General features: G+C 43.6%; 1 protein-coding gene across 2 annotated transcripts in view; it reads right to left on the reverse strand.

The window, feature by feature from the left end:
- The window catches only part of CCSER1 (coiled-coil serine rich protein 1), a 1,054,165-nt gene that overhangs the window by 611,966 nt on the left and 429,404 nt on the right, over positions 1–12,795 (reverse strand). The gene's annotated exons all lie outside the window — the stretch shown is intronic.

Here is a 12,795-nt window from a genome sequence, read left to right on the forward strand (position 1 = left end):
CACTTCGAAATAGCGCCCGACGCGTGTAGCCGCGACGGGCGCTATTTCGAAGTTAGTGCCGCTACTTCGAAGTAGCGTGCACGTGTAGACACAGCTAAAATGTGCTCTTTCCATCCGAAATCAAAAGAATGCAGCGCCTCTTCCAGAAGCCCTCTTCTGCTCCCAGATCAGCCAGACCACTCCTTTCAAAAGCTTCTTTTGTTAAAAAAGCACATATAGATGGGCCCCCTTTTTGAAAGAGCATTCGCGCAAGATTTTACTGTTGGCAGGGTGGTTTGAGGTGTGATGGGAAGTTGCTGTTGGCATTGACAATCAGTACTCCTGGTTCACAAAACCCTCTTGGTCTTTTTGATTTTTATGAATCCATGAATTAGCACACGGGCCGTACTTTATTGATTCGTAGCTTCTATCTTGGCCATATTTGTTCATTTTGTGTTCATAAACATCTCTTCAGGGACAGGATATCTGAAGTTTTCCCAGCCCTGTTTCTCTTCACAAGTAGGCTGTTTACACTATACTCTTAAACTGGGCAGTGATCTCTTTCTGACTTACTTCATAAATTCGTTTGTCCCTCCAGAAAACCGAAGTGACAAGCCGTGCGAGAAAGATCCACAGAAATCTTTAACACAGTTCTTTGCCAGACTCAGGCTATATATATAGTGTGCATCATTCACTGTAATTAATCTGAGGACAGCATATTAAGGGAGAATCCTTGGTTAAGTGATTAAAGTTTAATCACTTTGGTTGAATCTTCCCAAAGAACATAAAACAATAAAGAAGTTTAATGCCCATATGCACGCATACTGCTTGTGCAACTGCAGATACACCATTGCGGCTCCACCATCATATAACTTGCCCCAAGTTTCTCTCTCAAGTTACTTCTCTTCCTGTATGCAAATTTCTTGCACTACATTGTGAATAATCAGTTTCTCTGATCCCCTTGAGTAGTCAGTCAGTTTACACTGTGTAGATCTTTTGCACACAGCAAAAGTACACAGAAAAAAAAAATTAAAAATGAATGTGACTGCTAAACCATAAAAGTTGGCAAACTACTTGTTTTTTTTTTAACTGACCAGATTTCAACATGATCGTGTGCATTGCTTCTTTACAAATAAAATTACCTTTGACAACTTGACATTTTAATTCTTAAAATCCAATTAAAATATTAGGAGATTTAATTACAGAATATCTTGGATCAGGAAATTCTGTCTTAGTGCCATTACTTCATCCCACTTCTATTTTCTCATTCTTTTTGTTAACAGAATTGGATAACTCATTAGGGGTCTTGTTATCCTTACCATTATTAAATTTTGTTTTAATAATTATTAGTGACATTTCTATTCACCACCATCATCAAATACACCATTCAGCTCAAAATTACACAGTCTCTCTCTACCAACTGGGTCTAATCAATTCCTCCCGTAGACATTCACACGTTTTGAATTTGTTCCCTTGCTTGATTATCATTTTGCATCAAAATCTTTGGTATATGCAGACTTATCAGAAAATGTAATATGTATGATCAGCTCTATTGCCTAGGAAGGTCAGGTGGGATAAAGTTGACTGGCATGTGGCAACTGATGAAGTCCACAAAAGTATTAAGTGGGAAAATGTTCTCGTTTTATAACTTTTATAATGTTATGGTACTCAATCATGAATTTGTCACAGGCTATTGCATAGGAATAATAATTGTTGGACATTATATATTAATGAGACAAATATTTTTAATGCTGATCTGCAGAAGTGCTAATAAGACTAGCCTGTTGTTGAGGAGGCTAGGGCAACAGGTCATGCAAGCTTGCTAATCTGCAGTGTAGCTCTGTGTTATATGATAGTTTATAGGAAATGATCTCATCCTTTGTAGCAAAGGAAAAGTCAAACACTACAGCCCAGAGAAGAAATAATCAGCTGCCAAGGAACTTTGTTAACTGAACACACAGCAAGGACATTGCAGTTGATACAATCCTTGCTTCACGGTGCTTATCTACACATGCACCACAGCAAGGAGTCTTGTGTGATGAGTCTTACAGGAATGATGGCCTGGCTGCAATAATGCCACAGACAAAGGAAAGGACACAGTCATTGGTGGGGGGGTTATATGACTCTAAAGCCTTGTCTACACTTGAAACCCTACAGCAACATATTTGCAGCACTTCAGCTGCACTGTGGTAGCTCTGCAGGATGGACACCCCCTAGGCTACGTCTACACGTAAAGCCAACATCGAAATAGCTTATTTCGATGTAGCAACATCGAAATAGGCTATTTCGATGAATAACGTCTACACGTCCTCCACGGCTGGCAACGTCGATGTTCAACTTCGACGTTGCGCGGCACTACATCGAAATAGGCGCTGTGAGGGAATGTCTACACGCCAAAGTAGCACACGTCAAAATAAGGGTGCCAGGCACAGCTGCAGACAGGGTCACAGGGCGGACTCAACAGCAAGCCGCTCCCTTAAAGGGCCCCTCCCAGACACAGTTGCACTAAACAACACAAGATACACAGAGCCGACAACTGGTTGAAGACCCTGTGCCTGCAGCATGGATCCCCAGCTGCCGCAGCAACAGCCAGAAGCCCTGGGCTAAGGGCTGCTGCCCACGGTGACCATAGAGCCCCGCAGGGGCTGGAGAGAGAGCATCTCTCAACCCCCCAGCTGATGGCCGCCATGGAGGACCCGGCAATTTCGACGTTGCGGGACGCGGATCGTCTACACGTTCCCTACTTCGACGTTGAACGTCGAAGTAGGGCGCTATGCCGATCCCCTCATGAGGTTAGCGACTTCGACGTCTCGCCGCCTAACGTCAAAGTTAACTTCGAAATAGCGCCCGACGCATGTAGCCGCGACGGGCGCTATTTCGAAGTTAGTGCCGTTACTTCGAAGTAGCGTGCACGTGTAGACACAGCTCTAAGTGACAGGAGAGGTTCTCCAATCAGTGTAAGCAATCTATCTCCCATAAAGAGAAGAATTCATCAGAACCTAGCACTTGTTACACTATGGGTTCAGCCAGCTTAATTGTACCATTTGGGGAGTGAATTTATCACACCCCTCAGGGACATAGTTGAGGGGACTTAAATTTTGAGAGGAGACCAAACCTAAGACTAAACCACCAGATCAGCAAAAATTCTCATAGAACAATCAGGTAGAGGCCACGAGTGCAGTGGAAAAGTGAGCGTCTTTTAATTTCTCAACATTAAAGCCTAAGTATTTTCAGTTTTATCAGGGGCACCAAATCCCTAATGAGTTAGGCCACAAATATGTTATTACATTCTGCGTCTTCATACTCCCCCTGAAGGACTTCCCAAAACTTCCTGAACTGAAGGATATACTGCTACCTTTTTTGATCTGGGCCTCTAATCAAAAAATTTGGCTCTTGGACCAACCAGTTCTGAGGAGAAATTGAAGAGGGAGCCAAGTATTGTTGATGCAATCTTGCTTATTCACAAAGGATATATAAAGTCCTGTTTCCCCTGAACTCAGGAGGATTCAAACAGAAGACTGCATCACCCTGTTTATAGCTCCGAGCCTCTTTAGCCAGTACCAGATACCAAACCTTCCTCTTAGCCTTCCCTAGGGTCTGACCCTGACTTTTTCCTGAGGTGTTTTTTTTAACTCTACGCGGTCCTTCTTGCTTGTCTCCCATACACATTCCTACCCAAAACAAATACCCAGCCATTCTCTCCATCCACACACTTGAGATTCCCGAGTGACCCTTGATATTCCTTTGGTAGAAATAAGGTGGGTGAGCTAGTATCTTTTAACAGACCACTTCTGTTGGTGAGAGAAACAAGCTTTGATCCATACAGAGAATTCTTCAGGCCTGGGAAAAGTACCTTGGTTTTGTTTTGTGCAATTACATGTACCTGTACTTAGATCTGGAGACTGTTATTGGTTTTTATATTTAAACCAAATGAAGAGTGGCTCTTACATTCAACACTTTCAAACAAGTTTAACTCAATCTATAAAAATATTGTAGTAAGTTTAGGCTATGGATATACAGCAAAGAAACACAAACAAAACAAGGCTGGTCCATGCCAGCCTACTTGGCTCACAATGCTCAGACTGTGGGGCTGTTTCATTGATGTGTAGACTTTAGAGCTTAAGCTGGAACCAGAGTGTTGGGATCCTCCCACCCTGCTGGAATCCATGCTCCAACTCCTGCCCGAAAGCATACATAGCAATAAAACAGCCTCACAGCCCCAGCAAGGCAAGCCCCAGTTGGGTGGCACTGAGCAACCACAGCTATTTCTTTGCTCTGTATATGCATATCCACCGATAAGATTGTACATGAACTACAAGTATATGCAGCTCCCTCCAGTTCAATCACATTGAAAATGGTTTCCATTTCCTGTGCAATGTGAAACAATGTTCAGAGTTTTCCTGTTAATATTTCCCGAATTCCCTAACTTTGGTGTGCACACTGAAACCATTAGGTGGTTTCCTTTTGGTTAAAAATTATACAGAGAGATTTCCATAAAATATGTATTACTGAGTGAATTGATAATATTAGTATTATAGTAGAGAAGCCTCAGGATTAGAGTTGTGCTAGGTATCAACATGAAGGTAGCCATGGTGTTTGCCCCAAAGAGCTTACAATATAAGATTTTAGAAGAATATCCATTTGTTATACATGTAAAAGTCAAGCAAAACCATGGTCTAGTTTTCTTTAACACTGTTACCATAGCTTGAAATAGAATCTTAAAACAGAATATCTGTGCCAACAAAAGAGGAAGTTACTCACCTTATGCAGTAACAATGGTTCTTCAAGATGTCCCCCCCGCATGGGTGCTCCACTCTGGGTGTCAGTGTGCCCTTGTGTTTGTGCTAAGAGATTCTTCTATATCCATGGCTTCCCATGCCGCACATGTGCAGTAGCCCCTCCTCATGATATCTGGTGTGTTTGTAGTGTCGGGCCCCTCCATTCCTTCTCTACCCAACAAAAAACAGGATGCTCCAAAGCAGGGGAAAGAGGGAGGGAAGTGGAGCCTCCATGGGGACAAACATCTCAAAGAACCATCTTTACTGCACAAGGTGGGTAACTTCCTCTTCCAGTAGTGTCCCTATGCGTGCTCCAATCTGGGTGAGTATAAAGCAATAGTTGCAGTTTGGAGGTGGGTTTGGAGCTCAGTAACTACTACAGTAGATTGCACTGTTTGTCCCACTTGGATGGTGGAAGGAATATGCAATGCAAGAGAAAAGAGCGTAGTGCTGTGCAAATGTGTTACTGGCAGACCACATGGCTGCCTTGTACATGTCCATAAGGGGCATGTTCTTGAGAAAGGTGGTAGGGGAAGACACAGACTAAGTTGCATGGGCAGTGAGAGCCCTCAGAAGTTCCCTCCAATGAATCTCGTAGTAAGCGTGAATGCAGGTGGAGATCCACTTGAATAACTGTTGAGACAAAATGGGCAGGTGCTTGGACCACTCTGCAAAGGACAGGAGGAGCCTAGAAGATTTATGCCAAGGCTTTATGTGGTCAATATGAAAGCCAATGCCTGATGGACCTCCAAAGTGTGCCATGCTGCATGCGTAGGATTGGAGTATGGCTTTGGGAAGAATGCTGGTAAGTGGATAGGTTCGTTGATGTTAAAGAGATGGAAATTTAGGAAGAAACTTAGGATGATGGCAAAGGGTGACTGTATCTTTGGTAAATGTGTTACTGGGGGCTCAGCCATGAGGGCAGCAAGCGCCCCAACTGTTCTGGTCGACATGATTGCAATTGACAGCAAGACCTTCATCAAGAGATGGAGCTAGGAACATGTCACCAGGGGGTTCAAATAATGGTTTCATCAGACAATTGAGTGGTTCAGGTGGAGATGCAGCACACTGGGGAGATATATGGTGACAGAGGTGACTTCATGCCAAATGCATCAAGTCCAGAGCTTTATGACCTCTGCACTCAGGGATGGAGACCAAACCCCACACAGACTCTTGATATAATATATGTAGGTGGGGTTGTCCATGATGATGTTGTCTGACATGTGCACCAGGAGCCTTTGGGAATATCTGCAGGCATATGGACTGTTTGGAACTCCAGAGGCTGATGTGGAGCACTTACTCATTGAAGGACCATACGTCCTCCACTGTGTGGGAACCCAGATAAGCCCCCCCCCCGCCCCCAACCCATAAGGGAGGAATCCGTAGTAAGGGTGACAGACAATGGTGGCTCGTTGAATGGCACCTCGGTTAGAATGTTGCCCAGATATGTGCACCACTGGAGAGAGGCAAGAACGCACAGCAGAATGGCCACGGTTTGCAGTGGTGCCAGCAGGGACAGTACTAGGGAGGCCGCAGCAGATGTTGCCAGTGGAGCAGCCTGTAAAGATGGCACCAGAAACCAGGAAAATGTTGGCAATGGGTCCGCTGACACAGGAGCGACATTGTATGAGGCAGAGGGACGTTTAGAGTCTGTATCATTGGTCTCCCATGCTAAGTCTTTAGGAGACAGCTGATCCACGGCTGCTGGTTGGAGATACTTTTCATAAAGATAAGTCTTGAGCCTTTTGGCTCAGTCCCTCCTAGCCCTCAGCATAAAGCTGAAACAGTGGGTGAAGAACTGTGTTTGGTGGCCCTCATCCAAGCATTTGATGCAGGAAATATGGCCACTGGAGGCCGGTATGGCTTCCCTACACGTTGCACACCAAGGAAAGCCTGGTAACCTGACATGGCAGTGATGCAGTAACAATTCTAACACTAACAAAAAACTTTTTAAAAAATATCTAACATCAGGACTCCAACTGGAAGAGTAACTTTGACAGGGAGGCTACAGTAAACAAACTAACTAACTAACTAACTAACTAGCTAACTTTAGTTGTTTTCCACAAAAAGGATGAAGCTCCATCCACAGCCAAGAATGGTAGGGAAGGAACTGAGGGATCCCATGCCAAGTGTGCACCAGATAGGATGAGGTGGTGCTACTTCACATGTGTGGCATAGGAAACAACAGCTATAGAAGAATATATAAGAGCCAGAGCAAGGGTACACTGACACCCTGAGTGGAGTACCCCTGGGGACACTACTTGAAGAAGAATAAAATATTTTCTGTAGTCACTAACTCACAACACTTTTAAATTGCACATCAACTCACTGACAATAAGATTGATGATGATGATGATGATGATGATGATGATGACAACAACGATGACTGGCAGGAAGGATGAGAGGCTGTCAAACGTAAATTTCCATGCAAAAAGCACTTTAAAGAGAGAAAATTAAATCCTACTAATATATCAGGTATTTTTTATTATTTATTTAAATCTATACTTACATGGAATTTATGTTAATATACCATGAAATGAAGGAATTACCAATTTCCAGCATGAGTTACTTGATAAAAGTGACTGCATTCAAGGCAGAGTTTTTCAATAAATCAGCAATGCTACATTAATTAATTACAAAGGTAGCTAAAAATGGAAACCTCAGTGTTTTACTCTGAAATAGTCTTACAATTGTTTCATTGCTAATGGACAACGTAAGTACAAATAATATCTGTAACAAGTAGCTCCAGGGAATCCTTAATGTATTTGTAAATCACATTTTAAGACCACCTCAGTTTTTCTAGTAATGAACTGTCCAGTGAATGCCCACTTGCCATTCTCCTACAAAGTATCTCAAACAGTAGTATCTCATAATATTACATAGATTTTAGAGTGCATTTTTTTATTCACTAGATTTCAAAGTACTTTACAAAGGAAGTCAGTATCATTACTTTACTGATGGGGAAAGTGAGAAAGAAAGAAAGAAAGAAAGAAAGAAAGAAGTGAAGTATTTTCCCCAGACTCACCCATCAGGCCAGTGGCAGGCTGGGAATAGCAGCCACACATCTTGAATCCCATCCTAGTGTTCTCTCCCCTAGCCTACGCTACTTCCCTGTGTGGTTTGGCATTGTTTTCAAAAGTAGAAGCAAAGATAACCAAGCTTTTCCCCAAAGTCATTATTATAGTTATAATGAACAAACATTATATAGCTCTGTAACATTACAAGATGCTCTGCAAAGGAGTGAAAGAGACAAAGTCCCTGATCTGAGGAATTTACAATCTAAATTAAACAATTACAGAACACGTAGATAACATGTTATTTTAATTAACTGGCATTTTGACAGTCTCACTAAAAACTTTCACTGAACAATGAGAATTATTATACAGAAAATATTGTGTATAAATTAAAAAAAATGCAGGAAAACTTAATCTACCTAATATATTTAATTTACCTAAATGTCACCTAGCATGGATAATAGCAATATTATGTGGCCATCTTCTCTTCCATTTACTCACTTTAAGAAGTACCCTATTTTACACAATTTATCCAACGTACACTAAGCCTATGGCATATTTGGAATCTATAACCAATTCTGTAGTATTAACTAAATAGATTCCCTCCCTAGCAAAAAACCCTGAACAAGCATGTCCAGGTGCAATGAGCACATTGTATGGATAACAATATTCCACCAAGAATGCCCTTCCAATAGTCACAGATATAGAGAGCAACTAATTTTGCTATCTCTGCTTTTGACAGTATACATGGAAGTAATTGGTTACTCATTTTAGACTGAACTCAAAGTATAGAGATAGTTGAGAATGTTTTTTTTCATGAGAAAAAATATGTGGAATTCTAAACAGATCAGAATTCAGACTAGGATCAGGTAATTCAACTCTAATGTCAAATCAGTACTACTGAATGGAGCACAGACTTGGAGAACAACAAAGATAACTTTCAAAAAAATCCAGATGTTTATCAATAACTGCTTCCATAAAATCCTCCGGATCCACAGGCCCTACGCCATCAACAACCAAGACCAGTGGCAACTGCAGAAGAAGAAATCAGGAAGAGAAGATAGTGATGAATTGGACATACCCTCAAAAAAACCAACCACCACCATCACAAGGCAAGCCTTAAGTTGGAACACACAAGGAAAAAGGAAAATATGGCGCCCAAGAAACACCTAACCATACAAAGTCAGGATACACCTGGTTACAACTGGAAAAGATTGCCCAGGGTAGGGGATGCTGGCGAACAGTCTTAAGTGGCCTTCATTCCAAGATGTAGGAGTGGAAGAGACTACAACAACAACAACAAAATATAAAAGACTGCACAGATGAGAGTAACAACTTGTAAGGAAACAAACAAGCAGTCTTGTAGCACTTTGAAGACTACCAAAGGGATTTATTAAGTGATGAGCTTTCATGGGACAGACCCACTTTTTCAGATCTGGAAATTCTGTTAAAACCAATAAATCAGTTTTTCCATCTTTTTCCCCTATCTTTTTGTTATATTCTTGTCGTGCCAGTTTATTTTTAAAAAGAATTTCCAGATGTGAAGAAGGGGTCTGTCCAACAAAAGCTTATCACCTAATAAATTATTTTGTTAGTTTTTAAAGTGCTACAAGACTGCTTTTTTCATTTTGTGAAGATACAGACTAATATGGCTTCCTCTGTGTAACTTGTAATGAATCGATAAAAACAGAGGAAATCCTTGTAGCTTCTGAAAAATCTGATATCCTACTAAATGAGAGTGTAATCATAATCTACATTTTTATAAGCAACAAAGTTCAAGTATAGCAAATGGCAATCCTCCATTCAGTGGTCAACTGGGTAATGTTTAAATAACAGTGGAGAAGTCCATGTGAAACAGAAAAGGCAATTGCTAGATAAAAAAAACATGGACTTTGAACTCTAGAAGCCAGGAAGAATCCAGAAACTTCCTTGATAAAGAGCAGGCATACCACCTCCTACCTCCTTTTCCTAAGTGATTCTGCTTCTTTTCACAATTTTTCTAACACCCTTCAGTAACACATTTATACTGATACAGAGCTCATTAATGTGGAACAGGTCTTACTCAGCTTATATATTTTTGTATGTGTGTGTGTGTATATATATATATATATAACTTAAGAAAGTAAGGTCTTAGCAATCCTTCTAGTTTCAGCACTAAACAATAATATCAATTTAAAATAATTCTAAATATTTTAACTTTAGTTTGAAAGGCAATATTTCTATTTCTTATTGTTGGCTTTCAAGTTACAAAGGCACATCTGGCTTTCCCTGTTCAGGCTTTAATGTCTTTGTCTATGCCACCTGTTGTATATTCAATACACTGACATATGAGAAATACTGACCCTTTTCTATGCCAGTCACAGAACATGCAAAGAGAAGTTACTCACCTGTAGTAACAATGGTTCTTCGAGATGTGTCCCCGTGGGTGCTCCACAATAGGTGTCGGGCTTGCCCGGCGCCGCAGATCGGAAATCTTCCAGCAGTTTCTCCTGGATTGCGCATGCGCCGGCGTGTGCCGCTCCCCTGCGCACCCCCAGCCATGTGCGCGATCCGGTCCCTGCCAGTTCCTTGACCAACCGCCTCGGATGCTCCTGAAAAACACTAGACAGAGATCCGAAGCGGGGATGATGGGCGGGTGGTGGAGCACCCACGGGGACACATCTCGAAGAACCATCGTTACTACAGGTGAGTAACTTCTCTTTCTTCTTCGAGTGGTCCCCGTGGGTGCTCCACAATAGGTGACTACCCAGCAGTAACCCAAGTAAGGAGGTGGGTAATCGGTTTATGTGCAGTTTGCCCCCGAGAGGACTGCTGTCGACAAACAGGTATCCTCTTCGAATACCCAAGGCAGGGCATAATGCTCGGCGAAGGTGTCGTAGGAAGACCAGGTCGCCGCTCTACAGATGTCTTTTAACGTGATGCCCTTGAAGAAAGCTGTTGACGCCGCCACCGCCCTGGTGGAGTGAGCCCTGGGAGGGGCCAGCAAAGGAGCAGTTTGAAGCTCGTAACACATTTTTATACAGGACACAATGTGCTTAGAGATTCTCTGTGAAGAGAGACCTTCTCCTTTTGACCTGGGAGAGAGAGAGACTAGGAGCCTGTCCATTTTCCGGAAGGACTTAGTTCTGTCTATGTAGAAGGCCAACGCCCTCCTCACATCCAGGAGATGCAGGCGTGCCTCCATGCTGGAGCTGTGAGGCTTCAGGTAAAACGAGGGTAAAACTATTGGCTCGTTAAGATTGGACTCCGAAGAGACTTTTGGAACAAAGGCTGGGTGCAGCCTTAAGGCTACCGCCTCCTTTGAGAATACTGTGCAGTGCGGCATTGCCATCACTGCCTCAAGCTCACTCACCCTGCGGGCTGACGTAGTAGCAAGGAGGGAGGTTGTTGTTTTTTTTTTTATCATAAGGAGACGTATGGGAACTGTGGCTAATGGTTCAAAAGGTGGATCTGATAGCGTGCTGAGCACCAAGTCCAAATTCCACGATGGTGGAAGCGGTTTCTGAGGAGCATACAGGTTTACCAGCCCCTTCTAGAACCTGGTAACAATAGGATGGGCGAATACCGTGGGCCCTTCCTCTGTATGCCGAAAGGCTGATATAGCGGCGAGGTGGACCTTTAGCGAGGATAGAGAAAACCCGCCTCTCTTGAGGTCCAATAAGTATTCTAGTATTACAGGTATAGGAACATCAAGGGGAGCTAACTGCTTGGCGGAACACCAGGCTGTGAATCAAGTCCATTTCTGCTTGTAAGTCCTCCTGGTGGATGTCCTTCAGCTACATTCCAGGACTTGTTGTACCCCCTCCGTACACGTGTTCTTTAAAGAGCTGAGCCATGGAGTAGCCATGAGTACAGACCCTGAGGGTGCGGGTGCACTAAGGACCCCTGAGCCTGTGTGAGTAAGTCCGGTGCCACCAGTAGAGGCAGCGGTGGGCGGTCCGACATGCGCAAAAGCAAGGGAAGCCATTGCTGCCGATCCCAAGCAGGACTATGAGTATCATGCGAGCTCTCTCCCTTCTGGCTTTGTGCAAGAACTTGTGGCAAACAGATTGATCTGGGGAAACCCCCATGTATGAAAAATGCGCCGTAGCAGATTGGAGCAGATCTGCCATTCGTGCGTGATTGCAAAGCGCCTGCTCAGCTGATCTGCTTTCACGGTGTGAGCGCCCGGCAAGTACGAGGCTTTCAACGTTATGTTGTTGGCGATGCACCAATTCTACAATTGGACTGCTTCCGCACATAGGGCACGGGATTGTGCTCCTCCTTGTCGATTGATGTAAAACATAGTGGAGGTATTGTCGGTATTGAATCCTGACTACTTTGCCACGTAGGTAATCTGGAAAATGTTTGCAGGTGTTGAACACTGCTCTGAGCTCCAGCATGGTTATGTGCAGTGTCTGTTCCGCAGGGGACCATAGCCCTTGCGTTACCTTGTCGCCGATGTGTGCTCCCCATCCTATGTGGAGGCGTCGGTAGTAAGAAAAAAATAGAAATTTGTGGTTGGTGAAAAGGCACCCCCACTAGCAGATTCTCGGGGTTTTCCCACCACGCCAGGGATCTGCGCACCTCTGTTGTTGGCGACACCACCCTGTGGACAGTGTGGGATGCCGGTTTGTAAACGCTCACAAGCCAATGCTACAGGCTTGACATGTGCAACCTGGCATTCTGTACCACAAACGTTGCTGTCGCCGTATGGCCCAGCAGCTGTAGGCATGTTAAGACCGGCACCGTGGGGCTGTATGTAATGACTTGCACCAGCGAACTGATTGCGCGGAAGCGGGCGTCGGGTAGGTACACCCTTGCTGTGATAGAGTTTATGCGTGCCCCTATGAACTCTTTATGTCGTGTGGGCTCGGACTTTGACTTTGCGAGGTTGATGACTAGGCCCAGCGAAGAAACGTGTCCGCTGTGACGCGTATCATGCGTGAGACCTCTGCCTTCGAGGTCCCTTTTAGCAGGCAGTTGCCCAGATATGGAAAAGATAAACACCCCCATCTGTGCAGGTAGGCTGATACCACTGCCAG

The sequence above is a fragment of the Carettochelys insculpta genome, chromosome 4 (genome assembly GCF_033958435.1).
Source record: "Carettochelys insculpta isolate YL-2023 chromosome 4, ASM3395843v1, whole genome shotgun sequence".
NCBI classification, from domain to species: domain Eukaryota; kingdom Metazoa; phylum Chordata; order Testudines; family Carettochelyidae; genus Carettochelys; species Carettochelys insculpta.